The 19,048-nt window shown below is 42.9% G+C and overlaps 1 non-coding gene across 1 annotated transcript; it reads right to left on the bottom strand.

Annotated features, from left to right (window-relative positions):
• Positions 1 to 17,299: 17,299 nt before the first annotated feature.
• Positions 17,300 to 17,402, bottom strand: LOC131247725 (small nucleolar RNA R71). The gene has a single exon (XR_009171996.1). It is a non-coding gene; the product is annotated as a small nucleolar RNA R71 (small nucleolar RNA).
• Positions 17,403 to 19,048: the final 1,646 nt, after the last annotated feature.

Here is a 19,048-nt window from a genome sequence, read left to right as displayed (position 1 = left end):
GAGAACAAGTTCTATTCCTTATAAATTAGTCAAATCTTATAAAGTAACCGTACATCATGTATGGACAGAGTGGGTGCTTAATACCTTTTCTCTTTGTAATTGTTGTTCCTTACTCAAAATCTCTATAACGTAAACTTACGAGTCATCTTAGGCTTAAGGATCTTCAGGTTCTCAATCTCGAGCGTTTTTATAGAGTCTAACCGAATGTAAAATCGTAATAATTGGTTAGTAGCGACTAATTAAATATTACCCTCTCTTAACCCTTTGACGAAAGCTCACAAACGTGGCAACCAGTGCAAAAGTAAGAGTCGATCTCCCATTCCCTTGGGAAATCTGCCCTCCAGCATCCACAGTCCCACACGGTAATGGAGTGTTACCAGGTAATAGGTGACCTCCCTTGGAAAATTTATTAAAATGGACTTAAGATATGATGAAATTAAGGTTTTGAACTCCTTTTGAAACTTAGTTTTATAGTCCTATTGGAATTTTTTAAAAGACAAAAATGCTCCCAGCGCTAGTTTATCTTGAAAGATGAAGAGCAGTTTTAGAATAGAGGATCGTGGGTCCCATTAAGCCATGAATTAGCCCACTCCTTCGTTGATTTTATCAATTTTTTTGTTCTGGGACATCCTGGGACATCGAAAGGTGTTGATTTCATCTTCATCCGAGACCTCTGTAACATTCGATAGAGATAACGGTGGCTTTTCTCTTACTGTTATTTTCTCTAGTGAGGCACATCCCTCATTCTTATGATCACATCTTGAAATTATTTTCCCTAATTAATGGATGGAATGGATTTCAAAGAAGACGCATGATGTGTCCCACAAAAAGGGTCTGAAAAAGCTAAACGGACTCCAAAAACGTGGAGTTTGGAACCATTTGAATTTATTTGTGGAAAGTTCTCCTAGAGAGAGGAGAGAATCATCTTAGAAGATAGTTAAGATCATTTTCCCACCTTTGTGGGACCCACAACGCATGCATCCAGCGCCATTCCTTGTACTTTGACAGATTTTTCTTAAATACTAATTGTCTTTCTTCATTTTTGAGTCTTGTTGTGTTTTCATTCTCATCTCAAGCTACTTGTGTGCTTATATTTTCCACTGAATGATTTTTTTCATGTACTTAATGAATTGTAGTAATGGAATTTGTTCCAATTTGAGTTGCCATAAACACATCATTGTTACTCGAAATGGTGACTATAGGTTATTTCATTTTTCCATGGCCCATCAAAGTTTTGGATCAAGGTAAATGCTGGGATGTGGGGGTTTCATGGGGTGTTGCATTACATGGACGGTTCAAATTTTAAAGTCCTATTAAGGGAGATGAGTTATCAAAAAGTTTTCATGAGTTCTCGTGAGAATTGGTGCGCAAGTGAGCATTCATCTCTCTCTCTCTCTCTCTCTCTCTCTCTCTCTCTCCCCCCGTGTGTGTGTGTATAACATGTGTGTGAGAAACTCTCAAGTTCCAACTTAAAAACCATGGAGTTATTTGATGTTAATAAATATACCTAGACAAAATTATATATTTCACCTCACATTGAAAAAGGATGGTGGCTTGGCTAGGCACCACTATGTTTTGATGTGAAATCTACCTTGACTATCATGTGCATCACCCCATTTTTAGGCCCAGGGTCCAAAAATCAGTCTCATTCGTGATCTAGGTGGACCACACAATTGGAATAGTGTACAAGGCAAATATCACTGTGTAATGTCTCGGAAAAATCCGTACAATGACCCGAGTACCACCTCAGGCAGAAATCACCCAGGACCAAAACCTTCGCCTATATAATCGGATCAAGTCCCCCAAAAACCTTCGCCGGCTAGCCATCATTTTACTATAGGAATCAATACAACATTAAGTATCTCGTACATACATATATACTTTGCACCTTGCACTTGATCATTTTGAACGTATGCTCTGCAACTTGCAAATATAATTGAATCTTGTCCATTAGAATTTTGGATCAATCAATCACCATCGTCATTGTATTGCATTACATCTTCTGCATGTGAGAACAAGTTCTATTCCTTATAAATTAGTCAAATCTTATAAAGTAACCGTACATCATGTATGGACAGAGTGTGTGCTTAATACCTTTCCTCTTTGTAATTGTTGTTCCTTACTCAAAATCTCTATAACGTAAACTTACGAGTCATCTTAGGCTTAAGGATCTTCAGGTTCTCAATCTTGAGCATTTTTATAGGGTCTAACCGAATGTAAAATCGTAATAATTGGTTAGTAGCAACTAATTAAATATTACCCTCTCTTACCCCTTTGACGAAAGCTCACAAACGTGGCAACCAGTGCAAAAGTAAGAGTCGATCTCCCATTCCCTTGGGAAATCTGCCCTCCAGCATCCACAGTCCCACACGGTAATGGAGTGTTACCAGGTAATAGGTGACCTCCCTTGGAAAATTTATTAAAATGGACTTAAGATATGATGAAATTAAGGTTTTGGACTCCTCCTTTTGAAACTTAGTTTTATAGTCCTATTGGAATTTTTTGTAAGATAAAAATTCTCCCAACGCTAGTTTATCTCGAAAGATGAAGAGCAGTTTTAAAATAGAGGATCATGGGTCCCATTAAGCCATGAATTAGCCCACTCCTTGGTTGATTTTATCAGTTGTTTTGTTTTGGGGCATCCTGGGACATCGAAAGGTGTTGATTTCATCTTCATTCGAGACCTCTGTAACATTCGATACAGATAACGGTGTGTAACACCCTGAAAATCGTGGTTCGAACATAAACTCAACTCCCGAGTTCCAACGCATCACTTATGCAACATAGATAATGATGATTAAATGTTGTTCGTATTAGTGCCTTAAACATCAATGAGATTATAACAAAACAGCATATCATACTCCAGGGACCGATTAAATTACATAAGCGGAAAACTATGATGTGTATATAAACTGTATAAGAGTAATAGCAAGCCCTCAGAGTATGATTGTCACTAGGTTAAATAATTACAGGTTTAGTTTCAAAATGTATAAAATGAGAAAGTGTAATGTTCTCTATCCAAAACCCTGTAGCCCCGCCAACGCAACTCCAGGTCTACATAGACCCGCCAGAGAGTTGCATATAGGAGAACTCCTCCTCGTCATCGTAGTAATCCGACTCTGCCTCATAAGCATCGCCATCACCTACAGCTAAGACAGAGTCTGGTTGGTGTGTACAACACCATCCCAGAACGTGAGAGTGAGTGATTAACTCAGTAGAGCTATAAGGCAAAGGTTAACATGTTATCAATTTAATCAAGCAGTAATGATAAAGCAATACAATCAAGCATCCCTAAGTACTCTAATTAATGCAAAATTGATATGTATTAATGATCATGCCCTCGCCTGCACTCCCTCTGCGATATTCCTCTTACGGTCGCGACATGCACCCCTTCCTCTGTGCTCAACAATGACGCCAAAGGCATATGCAATGCGGTGTATGAGCATGATTGTCGATTTCTTATTAGACCTTTTCATACAACAGGATTAGGAAGTTAAGGCACCTCCCTTTATATCATAACCCAAACATTGATCCATCGAAGGTTGTCAATTCTAGTAGTCACATACGATAGATGGTTGCCAGGTCGCTACGGAGAGGCTCGTCACCATCAGTGTAGGCCTGGTTTACATTATAGTTTACTACGGAAAGGCTCGTCACCTCAACGTAGTTTTTAGTGTATGCTCGAGGTCAGTACGGGCTCGTCGCCTGATCATAGGCAGACAGCTCGAATACAGTGTCACATACCACCATATTCGGCTCACGAGCTTAGGTTGCCCACTGGACACTACAGGGAGGCTCGTCGCCCTAGCGTAGGCCGACAGCGCGACCACGGCATCCCATACCACCATGCTCGGCTCATGAGTCTTGGCGGATCGAATTACCAAAGTTAAACGGGCTTTCCACGAGTGAGTTTGGTACCTTAGATTCAAGTAGTAACGTCCATACATGGTGAACATACATCGGGTCAACTGGATTGCTTGACAAGCTCGACTGGTACGAGCATACGTCAAGCCGATCGACATGGAGCGCGTAAGCACTCCGTGTGGCCTAACCACTGTCGACTAGCAGCATACGACTCGGATTCATCGGGCGTGTCTGTCATGGTTAGGCAGTTCAACCACCGTTCACAGACAATTACCGATTGTCTGGGCTACATCGTAGCCCCAATCACATTCCAAACAATAGCATTTACATATAGTAATCCAAAACAGCATATGACAACTGAAATCAGATATAAATCCTACTTGAGTAATTTAACAAACACATACTACACATATTACCATACACAGACATTTCATCCATACAACACATAGTAGTAAGATAGGTTATATAAAGGATACTATAACCATAGTTAAGGAGATTGAGAATCTTATCTCAACACCCTCATTACACGCATTTAAACAAGCATTTTCACATTCAAGCATTTTATCAAACACTTAGACTACACATATCATATACATGTAGTAAGGTAGTTATAACAGGTATCATAGCAAATCCCTTTACAAAGGGTTCACCATACGTCTTAACAATCGTGAATTTTCAGTCAATAGATATGGCAAGCATAAATCACAATTCCATAATCACTCACACATTTCAACAAACACATGGAATGCATTATAAATCGACATAGTTTATATACACACACACACACACACACACACACACACATAATACACGGAAACCCTCGTATCTAAGCACATGTGATAGCAATCAAGCCAGTCATAAATCATTACTAACATTGAAATCCTTGAAAACCATAACCTAAACATTTATAGTCCGCACCTTATGTCGGTAAACAAGTATCGAACTCAGTTTGTACGCCAAGCCTTTGTTTACGGCACTACGGCCACCAATAGCATGAAATAGGTTAGCTATTTCTTCTCATACACCATTTGGAAACCTAAAATAGATTAGGGTTAGGATTTCTTACCTAAGAACGGAACCAGAATCGTTAGTATAGAGACATAGTAGCAGTGTTTCGATACTTAGAGCGGCAGGGAACGATCTCTGTAGCAAAACCCTAACTTCCCTCACATTTTATCTCTCTTTCCTTCTCTTTTCTCTCTCTTCTCTCTCCTAGGGTTAGGAATTCGTATGGAATGAGAGAGGGGGGTTTTAAGCCTTTTTATAGGCCCAGGACTGATGGAAATGGCCCTAAGACCAAGGTATACTTAGGTTATATCCAGAGGGCGTCTATTTCAGTCCAACGGAGTACTTCTGATGGCCCCTTTTCTATATGCGGTCGGACTTAAGCTTCCTGCCATTGGATCTAGGTCGAGTTAAGCTTTCGGTCCGATCGAATTTACAGACCAACCGTGGCGGATCAGTTTCAGTTCAATGGTCACCGGTACTCGATCAGGGCCACGAGTGCACTGACATGTGTTGGAAATTTTCCCTGATTTGAGGGTGTAATTGGGTCTGAATCCTTAGATTTGGCCCGCAAGTGAACAACTCAATTCACTTAAGTTTTAGTTCATTTCCTAAAGATATTCGCGTTTCTTATACACTTCGCTTTGGGCTCAAGTTGTGCGTTTCTGGATATTATTAGGACTTGATTTCCGAGGTGGATGTCAAGTCCAGTAAGGCGGTCCTAACCGTATAGTTTCGCAGTAATCGGACTTTCGATGCATGGTCCAGGTCTGATATAGAGTTTCAATGTGCTCTCGAGACCAACTAGGTTTTGAGTTAGTTCCTAAATTTTAAGGTAATGTAGCATTCACAGTTCTACTCGTTTTGAGTCTTATAGATCGTATTTAAAGTGATTAATGCTAATTCCACAGGTAATTTCATTTAGTACTTAGTTAATTCCTGCCTAATTTCTGAAGGATTTGGTCCTTAGTGATCTCTGCCTAAGGTGGTACTCGGGTCTTTATATGGATTTTTTCGAAACGTTACAATCTACCCCCCTTAAAGAAAAAATTTTATCCTCAAAATTAGTACCTTTTCGTACTCCTCGAGAATCTGAGGGTAGTTCTTGCGAACTTCGGCTGCTGTTTCCCAAGTAGCCTCTTCTTCAGTGTGGTGTGTCCACAGAACCTTCACAAGTGGAATCACCTTACTATGCAACACATGCTCCTTCCTATTTAGAATACGCGTCGGTCGCAGTACATAAGTAGCATCCTTGCTCAACTGCACCTGCTCCCACTTGATAATGTGGGAAGGATCGGGAACGTATTTCTTCAGCATAGATACATGAAATACGTTGTGCACGCTTGCAAGTGGTGTGGGCAGGGCAAGACGATATGCCACCACACCCACTCGATCAAGTATCTGAAATGGGCCAATGAATCTCGGCGTAAGCTTCCCCTTCTTGCCAAATCGAAGGACTCCCTTCATAGGGAAAACTCTGAGGAACACATGGTCTCCAACCTCAAACTTAAGCGATCGCCGCCTCATATTGGTGTAGCTCTTCTATCTGCTCTGTGCTGCCTGTAGTCGACGTCTGATGTAGCGATCTTTTCTGAGGTTGCATGTACTAACTCTGGGCCAATCAGACTCTTCTCACCAACCTTTGCTCAGCAATGCGGTACTCGACGGGGGCGCACATACAAGGCCTCATAGGGAGTCATGTCAATACTCGCCTAGAAACTGTTGTTATAAGAAAACTCTACATACAGGAGGTAGTCATCCCAACTGTCCTTGAAATCAAGTACGCATGCTCGTAACATGTCCTCCAACACTTGGTTTACCCGTTCCGTCTGCCCGTTAGTCTGTGGGTGGAATGCGGTACTGAACTTCAACTTCACACCCATTACTTCCTGGATACGAGTCTAGAAGATAAATATGAATCGCATGTCTCGATCCGACACGATATCCAGAGGAACTCCATGTAGACGCACAATCTCCTTGATGTACAACCTAGCCAACTCGTATGCGAAGTTCGAAACTCTGATAGGGAGAAAATGAGCCGATTTCGTCAATCGGTCCACAATCACCCAAATGGAATCATGTCCTTTCCTCGTCTTCGGTAGCCCTGAGATGAAATCCATAGAGATGAAGTCTCATTTCCATTTTGCTATGGGCATGGGCTGAAGTAATCCAGGAGGTCGGCGATGTTCGGCCTTGACCTACTGGCACGTGAGACAACGTGATATATACTCTGATATGTGGGCCTTCATGTTGTCCCACTAGTACGAACACTTCATATCGCGGTACATCTTCGTACTGCCATGATGCATTACCATCCTTGAATCGTGAGCAGCCTCGAGAACTTCCTTCCTCAAGTCAAGAAGACTTGGGACACATAGGCTGCCACGATAACGTAAACCCCCATCTGTGCCAACTCTCCATTCTGAGTCCTCATCTGCACTAACTTGATCCCTCGTCGTCTGCCTGAGCCGCAATAATCCTGTCATCAATAAGTGGTTGTACCCGAATATGTGCGATACTCTCAAACGGCTCCCCCACAGTAAGCTTCTGCTCGAAGTCTCGCACGAACTCTACCATACCCCATTCTGCCACCATCAATGGAGCTGCAAACTATATGGTCTTCTTGTGGCTCAACACGTCAGCCACAATGTTAGCCTTACCCGAATGATAGGAAACCTCAAACTTGAAGTCCTTCAAGGTTTCCATCCATCGTCACTGCCTCATATTCAGGTCCCATTGAGTGAATATGTAGTGAAGGCTCTTGTGATCGCAAAAGAGCTCGAACTCCTCTCCGTAGGGGTAATGTCACCAAAGCTTTAATGCAAAGATGACGGCCACTAACTCTAGGTCGTGTGTAGGGTAATTCTCCTCATGTTTCCTCAACTGCCTCGAGGCGTAGGCAATCACCCTGTCTTTCTGCATAAGGACATAACCCAAACCGACATGAGAGGCGTCGGTGTATATCGTATACTTGACCCCTTGCTCTGACAATACTAGTACAGGGGCGGACGTCAACCTGTCCTTCAGCTCCTAAAAAGCTGCTTCTGCCTTCTCGTTCCAGGCGAACTTAAGATCCTTCCATGTCAACTGAGACAAAGGTCTGGCTATCTTGGAGAAGTCCTGAATGAATCGTCGATAATAACTTGTCAAACCAAGAAAACTCCTCACTTCAGCAACTGAACCGGGTTGCTCCCAATCCTGAACCACGGCTACCTTAGCAAGGTCCACAGCTATCCCTTCCTTGGACACCACGTGTCCCAGGAACTTGACTTATTCTTTCCAGAAGTCACACTTCTTATACCGTGCAAACAACTGGTTCTTCCTAAGAGTATCAAAGACTGCTCGCAGGTGCTTTTCGTGATCTTCCCAACTCTTGGAGTATATTAGAATGTCATCTATAAATATGATGACGAATCAGAATAGAGACGGCCGAAACGCCCTGTTCATCAAGTCCATGAACACGGCCGGTGCGTTCATAAGGTCAAACGACATAACGAGGAACTCATAGTGCCCAAAACTGGTCCCGAAAGCCGTCTTCTGCACGTCCTCATCCCTAACGTGCAACTGGTGATACTCCGACTGCAGGTCGATCTTTGAAAAATATTGTGCCCCCTTCAACTGATCAAACAGATCATCTATCATGGGCAAAGGATACTTGTTCTTCACCGTCACTTGGTTCAACCTGCGATAATTAATACACAATCGCAGTGAACCGTCTTTCTTCTTCACGAATAACACGGGCGCTCCCCAAGGAGACACACTCGGTCATATGAAACCCGCATCCAACAGATCATCGATCTGTTTCCTCAGTTCCTCCATCTCACATGGAGGCATGCGATATGTCGACAGCGAAATAAGTGTCGCACCAGGCACTAAATCGATAGTAAAATCGATCTCACGCTGAGGAGGCGAACCAGGTATCCTTCTGAACACATCCTCAAAATCTAGAAATACTGGCGTGGTTTCAAGTGTTGGGCCATCAACATTCTTCAACAAAGAAGCGTAACAACACAAGCGGCAGGGCAAACTGACCTGAACTGCAAAAGTAAAGGACGTGCCCTCAGGTGCATGGACTGTCACCACTCTGGTATTGCAATCGATCCCAGCCTTCATCTCGGTGAGCCAATCCATACCGAGGATAACGTCATAATGCTATAGTGGGGCAACGATCAAGTCGACGAGAACTGTCTTGCCCCCTAAGTCTATCGAGCAATCCTTACGCATCTTGGTAATGTCTGAAAAAGTTCCTATGGCGGCAAGAAGTCTCACTCCCTTTGTAGAATTAGTTTCCAACCCCAGTCGCTTGACTGCTACGCATGATACTATAGAGGTGGTGGACCCAGTGTCCACCAATAAGAAGACTGGTATATCTTGCATATGCGCTGTGACTTCGAAAGCCAGTAGTGCTGTAATTGTCGTCTCAGATGCCTCAGTTGAAAGTGAGTGCACCCGAGCCTGCTGAGAATGGTTCGGTTGCGGTACCATGGGTCATTGAGGCGGCCTAAATCAGGGTACAGGCGGCCGAAAAGATGGATGACATGGTGCGAACTGTAGAGGTGGAGCTGCAATCGTCTGAGGAAGCTGGCGGTTGATCCTCTGAGGTGGCGGGAAGCCATTGCCCCTCATCTTGGAGAACCAGTAGGTATCTGCATGGCCCACATGCTTGCAATATGTGCATCACAAGTCTGGTCACCTCATAGGGGTTGGTGGTACCACAATCCTGGGAGGTGAGTCTGCACCAGGCCTCTTGTCGAAGAATGGCCGACTCGGTAACTCTGAACGTGGCCTAGAGGCCATAGGACCACGTGTACGGAACAGCCTGTCTCCGTCCTGCTCTGCTCGCAAAGATATGCCCACTAGCTTAGCATAGGTAGAAATGCTAGCGCAACACATCTTCGAGCGTATCTCAGGCCGCAAGCCCTCAGAAAATCGTCGCATACGTATCGACTGATCAGCTAATATCAATGGAGTATATCTATCCAGCTCCATAAACCCATTTTCATACTTTGCCACTAACATGCCTCCCTGTCGAAGGCGAAGGAACTCACTCTCCTTCTCATGGCGGTACGTGAGAGGAAAATATTTCTCGTGGAAGCGCATCTCAAAAGCTACCCACGTCCATACATATCCTCAATTCTTCAAGCATTGTATGCAGTTCCTAACAAAAGGAGTCACATGCATTTCATTAAACAAAATTTGTCACTATACATGAGATATAGTTCTTACATGAATCATGACCAGGGACGCATGTGAGTAAATCTAATCAAAGCCTTAAATACAACACACCATCAACCTACTCTACTACTAAGCCCGTCAAGGGTAAAACATAGAAATCAGGAAGCAAGCAACACAGCAAACTAAAAAGAAGATGACTGCGAGAATGACTAGTCGTCTAAATCAGGTGATAGAGGAGGTGCACCCTTGTCCTGCACACAGCATAGGATAGCTCTCAAAGCACGAGACACCTTGTTAAATTTCTGCTTCACGAAGGCCCGAGTCTCTTCAACCTTGGCTCGGGTCTGTGTGATCTCCTGTTTCAGGACAACTTGGCCCTCCTCAAGTTGAGCTAAGCGGGCTTATATAGCCGTCCGATCGCTAACGTGGCTCTGTGTATGAGGAGGAGAGCCCTCATTAGTGTCTTGGGCCTCCTCTTCTTCCTCTTCCTGCTCTCCTTCTATTTCATCTCTACCTTCTTCATCACTCTCTTCCTCTTCACTTTCCGTTTCATCCTCACTCTCGTCGAGTCGGGCTTGACACTGTCGTGGCCCAATCTCCATATTATTGAGAGTGGTGTCGTTGATGAAGTGGATCGGCACAGGAACTTCTACGCCAAGTCTGTAGGCGAACTCGCGTGCAAGCTTGCATATAAGTTGGCCGAATGGGAGTGAAATGGACATCCTGAAAGAGCGCGCAGTCAGTACTATTTGTAGCAGCACATACGTAGGCACGTACAACTTCTCTCCCTGCCCAGCTTGGTACAGAAAGTCTACCATCAGGCATGTGCACTCGCTGCAATTGCTCCACCTGGGATACACGTTGTACGTGAAGATGTAATGGAGCAGGCAGAAGTTGTCAGTCATATTGGTCGCTAGGAGGCTATTGTTTGGATTCCAGTGGGCAGTTGGCCACAAAGGAATCACGTGCGGCGATCTCTTTCACGTGGACTCCGAAGATTCTTCTCACTAGCATGGACCTCGCCAAGCTGCATTCCCATAACTCGAGCTATCAAGCCAGCATTGACTGTGAGGTCTCACCTTCCCATGAGAAATTTGAACTGCAAAGGCTCCAGCGTTGGCTCCCGTATATGTGCGTAGAAGGCTCGGACAGTGGTCCCATTCACACGAGACTTGCCCTCAAACATGGGACCCCATCCGGCCTCCACCAGGTGCTCCATCAACAGATATTTTCCAAAGAGTTTCTCGTCCACGTGTGCCTCAAGAAGAACCCTACGGCCCTGGAATCTTCCATGGGACAGATTCGCTAGCAGAGCTCTTTCGAGGGGAGCCTGGGGTTCGAGATCCCGCTTTGTCTCTATCTCCCGATCAACGCTTGTACTTGCGGCGGCGCCTCTCGGTCTCCTTGAACGAGTAGGGCGACTAGGCCCCGCCTCATCCGTAGGAGCCCTCTTCTTCCCCATAAGGGAAAGAAGGGTGGAAATGGAGAAGATGGCCGCCACAAGCTCAAAAAGAGCCATTGTAGTAAAATAAGGTAGAGGGAACAAAGTGGGTTGTTGACGTTGGGGGTTTTTTTTTTAAACACAAAGGAGTATTTGTGTACTCAAATGAGAGGGATTTAGGGAGATAGATAGCTGTGGAGGGTGGATTTGAGAAAATGGTGTAGATGGTGCAAGAAAAGGAAGAAAATGAGCTTAGAAGGGGGATTTGAGAGGGGAAATTTGGGATTTTTTGAGAGAAAGCAAAGCTTGAAAGGGTGAGAAATGAAGAGGGGAAGCAAATGGAGTGAATAAAAAAATTTCCACCCGATTTGGTGGGCCACACAGCAGCCCACACGCGCCGGCCTGGCCTGCCCACGTCGGCCCGACAAGCCCGGTCCGCCCGACCGGTGAGGCCTCACCGATCCGGCGATGGCATCGCAGGTCCCTGCGATGGCTCGCCCCCTGGGGTGCCAGAAATATGCAGGGTCCACTCTGGGTCCCCCCGATTTGTACGATTTTGGCCCCGGAGTCCGTTCGAGACATTTCGGGTCCTATCTCATGTACATTCACATTTTCTGGGTCGTTTGAGGTTGGAATGGGTTAAATCTGTGTCTAAACCCATCGATTGATGGTCTAGTAGTGATCCGGGATCACCTCAAGTGATCACCGGTGTGTACGGGCCCGATCTCGGTGGTCGATTTCGATCAATTTCGCCATTTGACGAAGTTGGGAATCCTATGACAGTTTCTACGTTTTATTGCTCCCTCCTAAGTCAAAGTGCGTCAGTGCGCGTCATGTGGCCTATAACCCAGGTCCAGTTTAATCCAAATCATGCTCTGATACCAACTTGTAACACCCTGAAAATTGGGAGTCGAGCATAGACTCAACTCCCAAGTTCCAACGCATCACTTATGCAACATAGATAATGATGATTAAATGTTGTCCATATTAGTGCCTTAAACATGAATGAGATTATACCAAAACAGCATATCATAATCCAAGGACCGATTAAATTACACAAGCGAAAAATTGTGATGTGTATATAAACTATATAAGAGTAATAGCAAGCCCTTAGAGTATGATTGTCACTAGGTTAAATAATTACAAGTTTAGTTTCAAAATATATAAAATGAGAAAGTGTAATGTTCTTTATCCAAAACCCTGTAACCCCGTCAGTGCAACTCCAGGTCTGCATCGACCCGCCAGAGAGTTGCATATAGGAGAACTCCTCGTCATCGTAATCATCTGACTCTGCCTCATAAGCATCGCCATCACCTGCAGCTAAGACAGAGTCTGGTTGGTGTGTACAACACCGTCCCAGAACGTGGGAGTGAGTGATCAACTCAGTGGAGCTATAAGGTAAAGGTTAACATGTTATCAATTCAATCAAGCAGTAATGATAAAGCAATACAATCAAGCATCCCTAAGTACTCTAGTTAATGTAAAAATGATATGTATTAATGATGCATGCCCTTGCCTGCACTCCCTCTGCGATCTTCCTCTTACGGTCGTGGCATGCACCCCTTCCTCTGTGCTCAACACCAACGCCAAAGGCACATGCAATGCGGTGCATGTGCGCGATTACCGAGTTCTTATTAGACCTTTTCATACAGCAGGATTGAGAAGTTAAGGCACCTCCCTTTATATCATAACCCAAACATTGATCCATTTAGGGTCGTCAATTCTAGTAGTCACATACGATAGATGGTTTTCAGGTCGCTGCGGAGAGGCTCGTCACCGTTAATGTTGGCCTGGTTTACACTTTAGTTTACTACGGAAAGGCTCGTCACCTCAACGTAGTTTCTAGTGTATGCTCGAGGTCACTACGGGCTCGTCACCTAATCGTAGGCCGAAAGCTCGAATACAGTGTCACATACCACCATATTCGGCTCACGAGCTTAGGTTGCTCACTGGACACTACGGGGAGGCTCGTCGCCCCAGCGTAGGCCGACAGCGTGACCACGGCGTCCCATACCACCATACCCGGCTCATGAGTCTTGGTGGATCGAAGTACCAAAGTTAAACGAGCTTTTCACGAGTGAGTTTGGTACCTTAGATTCAAGCAGTAGCGCCCATACATGGTGAACATACATCGGGTCAACCGGGTTGCTTGATAAGCTCGACTGGTACGAGCATTCGTCGATCCGATCGACATGGAGCGCGTAAGCACTCCGTGTGGCCTAACCACTGTCGACTAGCAGTGTACGACTCGGATTCATCGAGCGTGTCTGTCATGGTTAAGCAGTTCAACCACCGTTCACAGATAATTACCGATTGTCTGAGCTATATCGTAGCCCCAATCACATTCCAAACAATAACATTTACATATAGTAATCCAAAACAGCATGTGACAACTGAAATCAGATATAAATCCTACTTGAGCAATTTAACAAACACATACTACACGTATTACTATACACAGATATTTCATCCATACAACACATAGTAGTAAGATAGATTATATAAAGGATATTATAACCATAGTTAAGGGGATTGAGAATCTTATCTCAACACCCTCATTACATGCATTTTAACAAGCATTTTTACATTCAGGCATTTTATCAAACACTTAGACTACACGTATCATATACATGTTGATGAGAGTCGAATAGTGCATATCAGACCCCAGTTATTGGCTGATTTTACGTACATGATAATGCTTAATGTCATATTTTAATTGTGTTTTTATTGCAGGATGTAATCAGGAGCATGGACTGAAAAAGAGTACTAAAAGTGTGGATTTGACACTCCAAAGTCACCAGAGCAAGGGATGCACTCCAGAGAACCAAGACTGAAGAATTTACATGGTAGGGATTTGAGGAAATCAAGCCGTTCACGTTAAAGAGGCCCGAAATTGGTGCAGAATGCAAGATCACATGGTTCCCGCCATCCGATTGGCTCGAAAATTCATATATGGCCTGGGGGCTATAAATTAACCATACAAGTAAAATTTTAGCCATTGGATATCTCGAGAAGTGGCCCAACGGCCAGATCAGCCCTTAATTCATTAAGTGAGGCCCACATGCTATCTGGATATGCCTCAACTTTGGATTCAACGCCTTAAATGGGGATACCAATTAAATGGATGGATTAGATTTCTCAAGAACATCGCAGTGGACCCCACCCGAACAGAGTGTCAACCGTGCACGGCAAATGCAGAGATGGTTTGACCGTCTCTGACCGAAAAAAAAAGGAAAGAAGGAAATTTCCTTCTTCTTTCGTAACGGACAGACTGCGTCCATTTTGTGGAAGCTGGTAGGCCACCTCCATCATCCGGACGGATTATCTAAGCTGTACATCATGTAGAGGGGCTCGAAAGAGTCGAACCCATGCTGACCGTTGGTGCCCATGTGTACACACGTGCTTGTTATAGAGGCCACAAACGGACTGCCCTACAACGTTCAAAAGTGATTTTATTGTGATTTCTTCTCTGGGCCGCGTCAATGGAAGTTCAAAACCATCCATTCTTAACTGAAATTTTGTCGTGAATCTAATGGATGGGCTGGATTTCCCTGAAAATGCTTCTGTGGGGCCCACCGATCACGACAACGAAAGAGTGCGAAAGCTTTCGTACATCCGCAAAAACTGACTTTTCCAGCGGTTGTGGGCCACCATCTTTGATCATATGACATATCTGAACCGTCCATCGTGTATAGCAGTCAAAAACGTCCCAAGAGACGTTGATTTTACAGACATAATACAAGGAACGCGAGAGTTATGAAGCCTCGAACTTAGCTGCGAAAAGGCTTTCGCTGCGTGTGCGATAGCTTTCCAAATCCGATTTCCACCACTCCAGCCACTCCAACAGCTATAAAAAGAGATCCAAAACGTGGATGAGGGGAGCCAGAGCTTGGAGAGAGCCAGGGAGAGGAGAAAGAGCAAAGAGAGAAGGGAGATGTTTTTATTGTTTAAATCTTATAGTTCCTTCTTTTTATTTGATTTTATGGATTACTAATCTTGTAGCTAGGGCTGAGATGAAGCCCCTAATTTGAATGACTCTTGTTTATGGTTGAATTCATCTTAACTTGATTGATTTGTTTCTTTCTCTAGTGTGCTTAACTGAAATTTTCGTACTTCTCCATTCTATGAGCTTAACCAAAGTCTAGATGTGGATGTTGTTTAGATTCTTATTCTAGGTGCTTGTGTCTGACCATGAACATGTTTCCTATAGAGGAAGAAATAGGAATCTACATCTCTCCATGCCTGACCATGGATGGAAAGATGTGATCCACATGCTTTAGGAAATTATACATTCTGTGTGCCCGACCAAGGACATAGAGTGCGCTTTATTTATTTTGATATCAATCTAAATTAAGGTGAATCAACAGGTAAAATAAGGGTTAGGATAATTAGGGGTGGATTCGAAAGTCCTAGTCTTTTCCTTGATTGGATTTTCCTTATTGCTCTCGGTTACCTTTTCATTGATTTTTATGTAGTTTACTTAATCACTAGTCAACCATTTGTTGGATTAGTTAAGAATAATCATAAATTTCGAATTGTGACAACCAGTCCTCGTGAGAACGATCTCGTAATACGTACCATATCTACATCTGATTCGTATACTTGCGAGTTTAAAATCATTTAAATCAGATTGGTTTAAAATAAAACATCAAGTTTTTTGCGCCGTTGCCGGGGGCTATTTCGGTCCAATTGGATTTAAGATTCTCTCTTATCATAATTCATAGTCTTAGGATTTTATTAACTTTAGGTTAAAGTTTTTTATTTAGAAACTAACCTATTTCCTGTTTTGTAGGGTCCTGACATAAACTTCTAATTTGGTAATCCCTTTCTAAATTCTCTACTTTTTTCTAATTTCTATTTTAGAATTAGGATTTTATTTTTTAGAAATTTTCTAATTCTAGGCTTTCTTTTTTAGAAATTTTCTATTTTCTAATTTTAGATTTAGATTATTTTTTCAAGTAACTTTCTGTTTTCTAGTTTTAGAAATTTTTTCCTTTTTAGAAACTAACTTAGCTTTTTATTTCTAAGAATATAAACTTTCTTTTTTAGAAATTAACCATTGCTTAGGATTTTTCTAGCATTATTTTAGGAAATTTAATTTATTTTTATTTTTATTATGTTTACAGGAATTGAGGAAGGAAACTACTAAATAAGATTGTCTTCAAAAGGAGGAGCTCCCAAATCTTCAGACGTCCATCATCTCCTTTTCCGGGTTCTTCCTTCCAATTCTCATTTACATAGCTTTCTCTTGTTTTTAGGAATTCATAATTTTTATTTTTTATTTTATTTCTCTTAGGTTGCATCTTAGTTTAGTTTTCTTTCTTACATTGTAATAACATAGTTTATGCTGGGACGTAGATCTCTGAACATAAAACTAGCACCTTTTGATCCTAAAATAGAAAGAACCTTTCGTAGAAGATTTAGAAACATCCTATTTGAAATGGCAGACGAGAATGAAACTAAAGCTCTTAGAGATTATTCAGCTCCTGTCCAATTCAATGCGCCTTCATGTATAGTGTTGCCACCACGGCAGCACACTTTGAACTTAAACCTGGGGTCATACAATTGTTGCCCTCCTTTTATAGTTTAGGTAAGGAGGATCCATACCATCACGTGAAAGAATTCCTAGACATTTGCTCTACCTTTAGGTTCCAAATTTTTTTAGATGATTCGATCCGTTTGTGCCTCTTTCCTTTTTCTTTGAAGGATAAGGCGAAAGCATGGTTGAATTCTCTAGGAGTTGGGTTTATCACTACATGGGACCAACTGTCTAAGAAGTTCTTAAACAAGTTCTTCCCAGTTCACAAAACTAATGCTCTCCGTAGAGAAATTACTAATTTCACACAAAAAGAGGGTGAACACTTGAATGTTGGGAAAGATGGAAGGACTTACTTCTTAAATGTCCACACCATGATTTTGAGAAGTGGCAACAGGTTCAATACTTCTATGACGGTCTGACACTCCAAAGTCGTCGCATGGTTGATGCCACCAGTGGAGGGTCATTCATGACTAAAAGTGATGTCGAAGCATGAAATTTCTTTGAAACCTTGTGTGAAAATTTCCAGCAATGGGACTACTCAAATAGAGGTGAAAGAAGTCCCCACCACAGAAGAAAGGTGGTATATATGAGGTAGGAGTCACGCCAGATCTTTATGCCAAGATTGATAGCCTGACAAAGAAAGTGGATGCTTTGATGATGAATAATGGACCTCCACAAACAACTCAATCGAGTCATGTGCTATATGTTCCAGTCCTGCCCATCCTACGCAGTCTTGTCCATCTAATGCAGCATTTCCAGAATTTCTCTCTGAACAAGTACATGCTATGAATACCTTCCGGAGACCTGGGAATGATCCTTACTCAGACACCTACAACCCAGGGTGGGCTAGACATCCAAATTTTTCTTGGGCAAAAGGACCACAACAAGGAGGACCATCTGAAAATTCTCCAATGCAACCGTACCCCCAAGTTGGCAGTCAACAACCTCAGCAGTTTCTGCAGTATCAACAAGTACCTCCACAATCTAGGAAACCATCTCTTGAGGATACACTCAATCTTTTTATGCAGAGTTCACTTCAATTTCAAAAAGACACCCAACAAAATTTACTAGCTAACCAGCAAGCTTACATGAAAATGCACAATCCATTGCCAAGCTGGAAGTACAGTTGGGTCAACTTGCTGCCACGTTGAGTGAGAGAGAGAAGGACAAGTTCCCTAGTCAACCTGTGGTAAATCCAAAAGGACAGTATGAGATTGGCTCTAATTCAAACTAAGAATAATATCATGAGCAAGTCAAATCAATCATTACCCTTAGGTTTGGTAAACAAATCGAGAATTAAGTAGAGATGCCTAAGGAAGAATCAAATTCCAAATCGAAAGACCAAAATGAAGCGGAGAGACATACTAGCGCATCCAAAGTCCAAAAGCACTCTGACTCTCCAAGAACCACTCATGTGTCATCTTATGTGCCTAAAGCACCTTTTCCTCAACGTTTGACACCAGTTAAGAAATGAAATAACTTTAATGAAATATTGGACATGTTTAAGAAAGTGCAAATCAACATTCTGTTGCTTGATCCTATCAAGCAGGTCCCTGCTTACGCTAAGTTTCTTAAAGAATTATGCACTCAAAAGCGTAAGCTGAATGTTCATAAGAAAGTCTTCATTGCGGAGCAACTCAGCTCCATGATTCAACACAACACCCCTCCTAAATTTAAGGATCCAGGAGCTCCTACCATTTCTTGTGTCATAGGAGATCATAAGGTTGAGAAAGCATTACTTGATTTATGGGCCAGTGTTAATTTGTTACCATATTCTGTATATGAGCAGCTAGGACTTGGTGAGCTGAAGCCAACTAAAATAACAGTACAACTAGCTAATAGATCTATCAAGGTGCCCCGTGGTGTTATTGAGGATGTGTTAATCTAGGTTGATAAGTTTTATTTTCCAGTGGATTTCATCGTTCTAGAGACTCAGCCCGTTCAGAATCCTACTAGTCAAATTCCGATTATCCTGGGACGCCCATTCTTGGCCACATCCAATGCTATCATAAATTGTAGGGATG

This window comes from Magnolia sinica, chromosome 5 (genome assembly GCF_029962835.1).
Source record: "Magnolia sinica isolate HGM2019 chromosome 5, MsV1, whole genome shotgun sequence".
Taxonomy (NCBI): domain Eukaryota; kingdom Viridiplantae; phylum Streptophyta; class Magnoliopsida; order Magnoliales; family Magnoliaceae; genus Magnolia; species Magnolia sinica.
The sequence above is the reverse complement of the archived record's forward strand: the minus strand, read 5'-3'. Positions and strand labels throughout refer to the sequence as shown.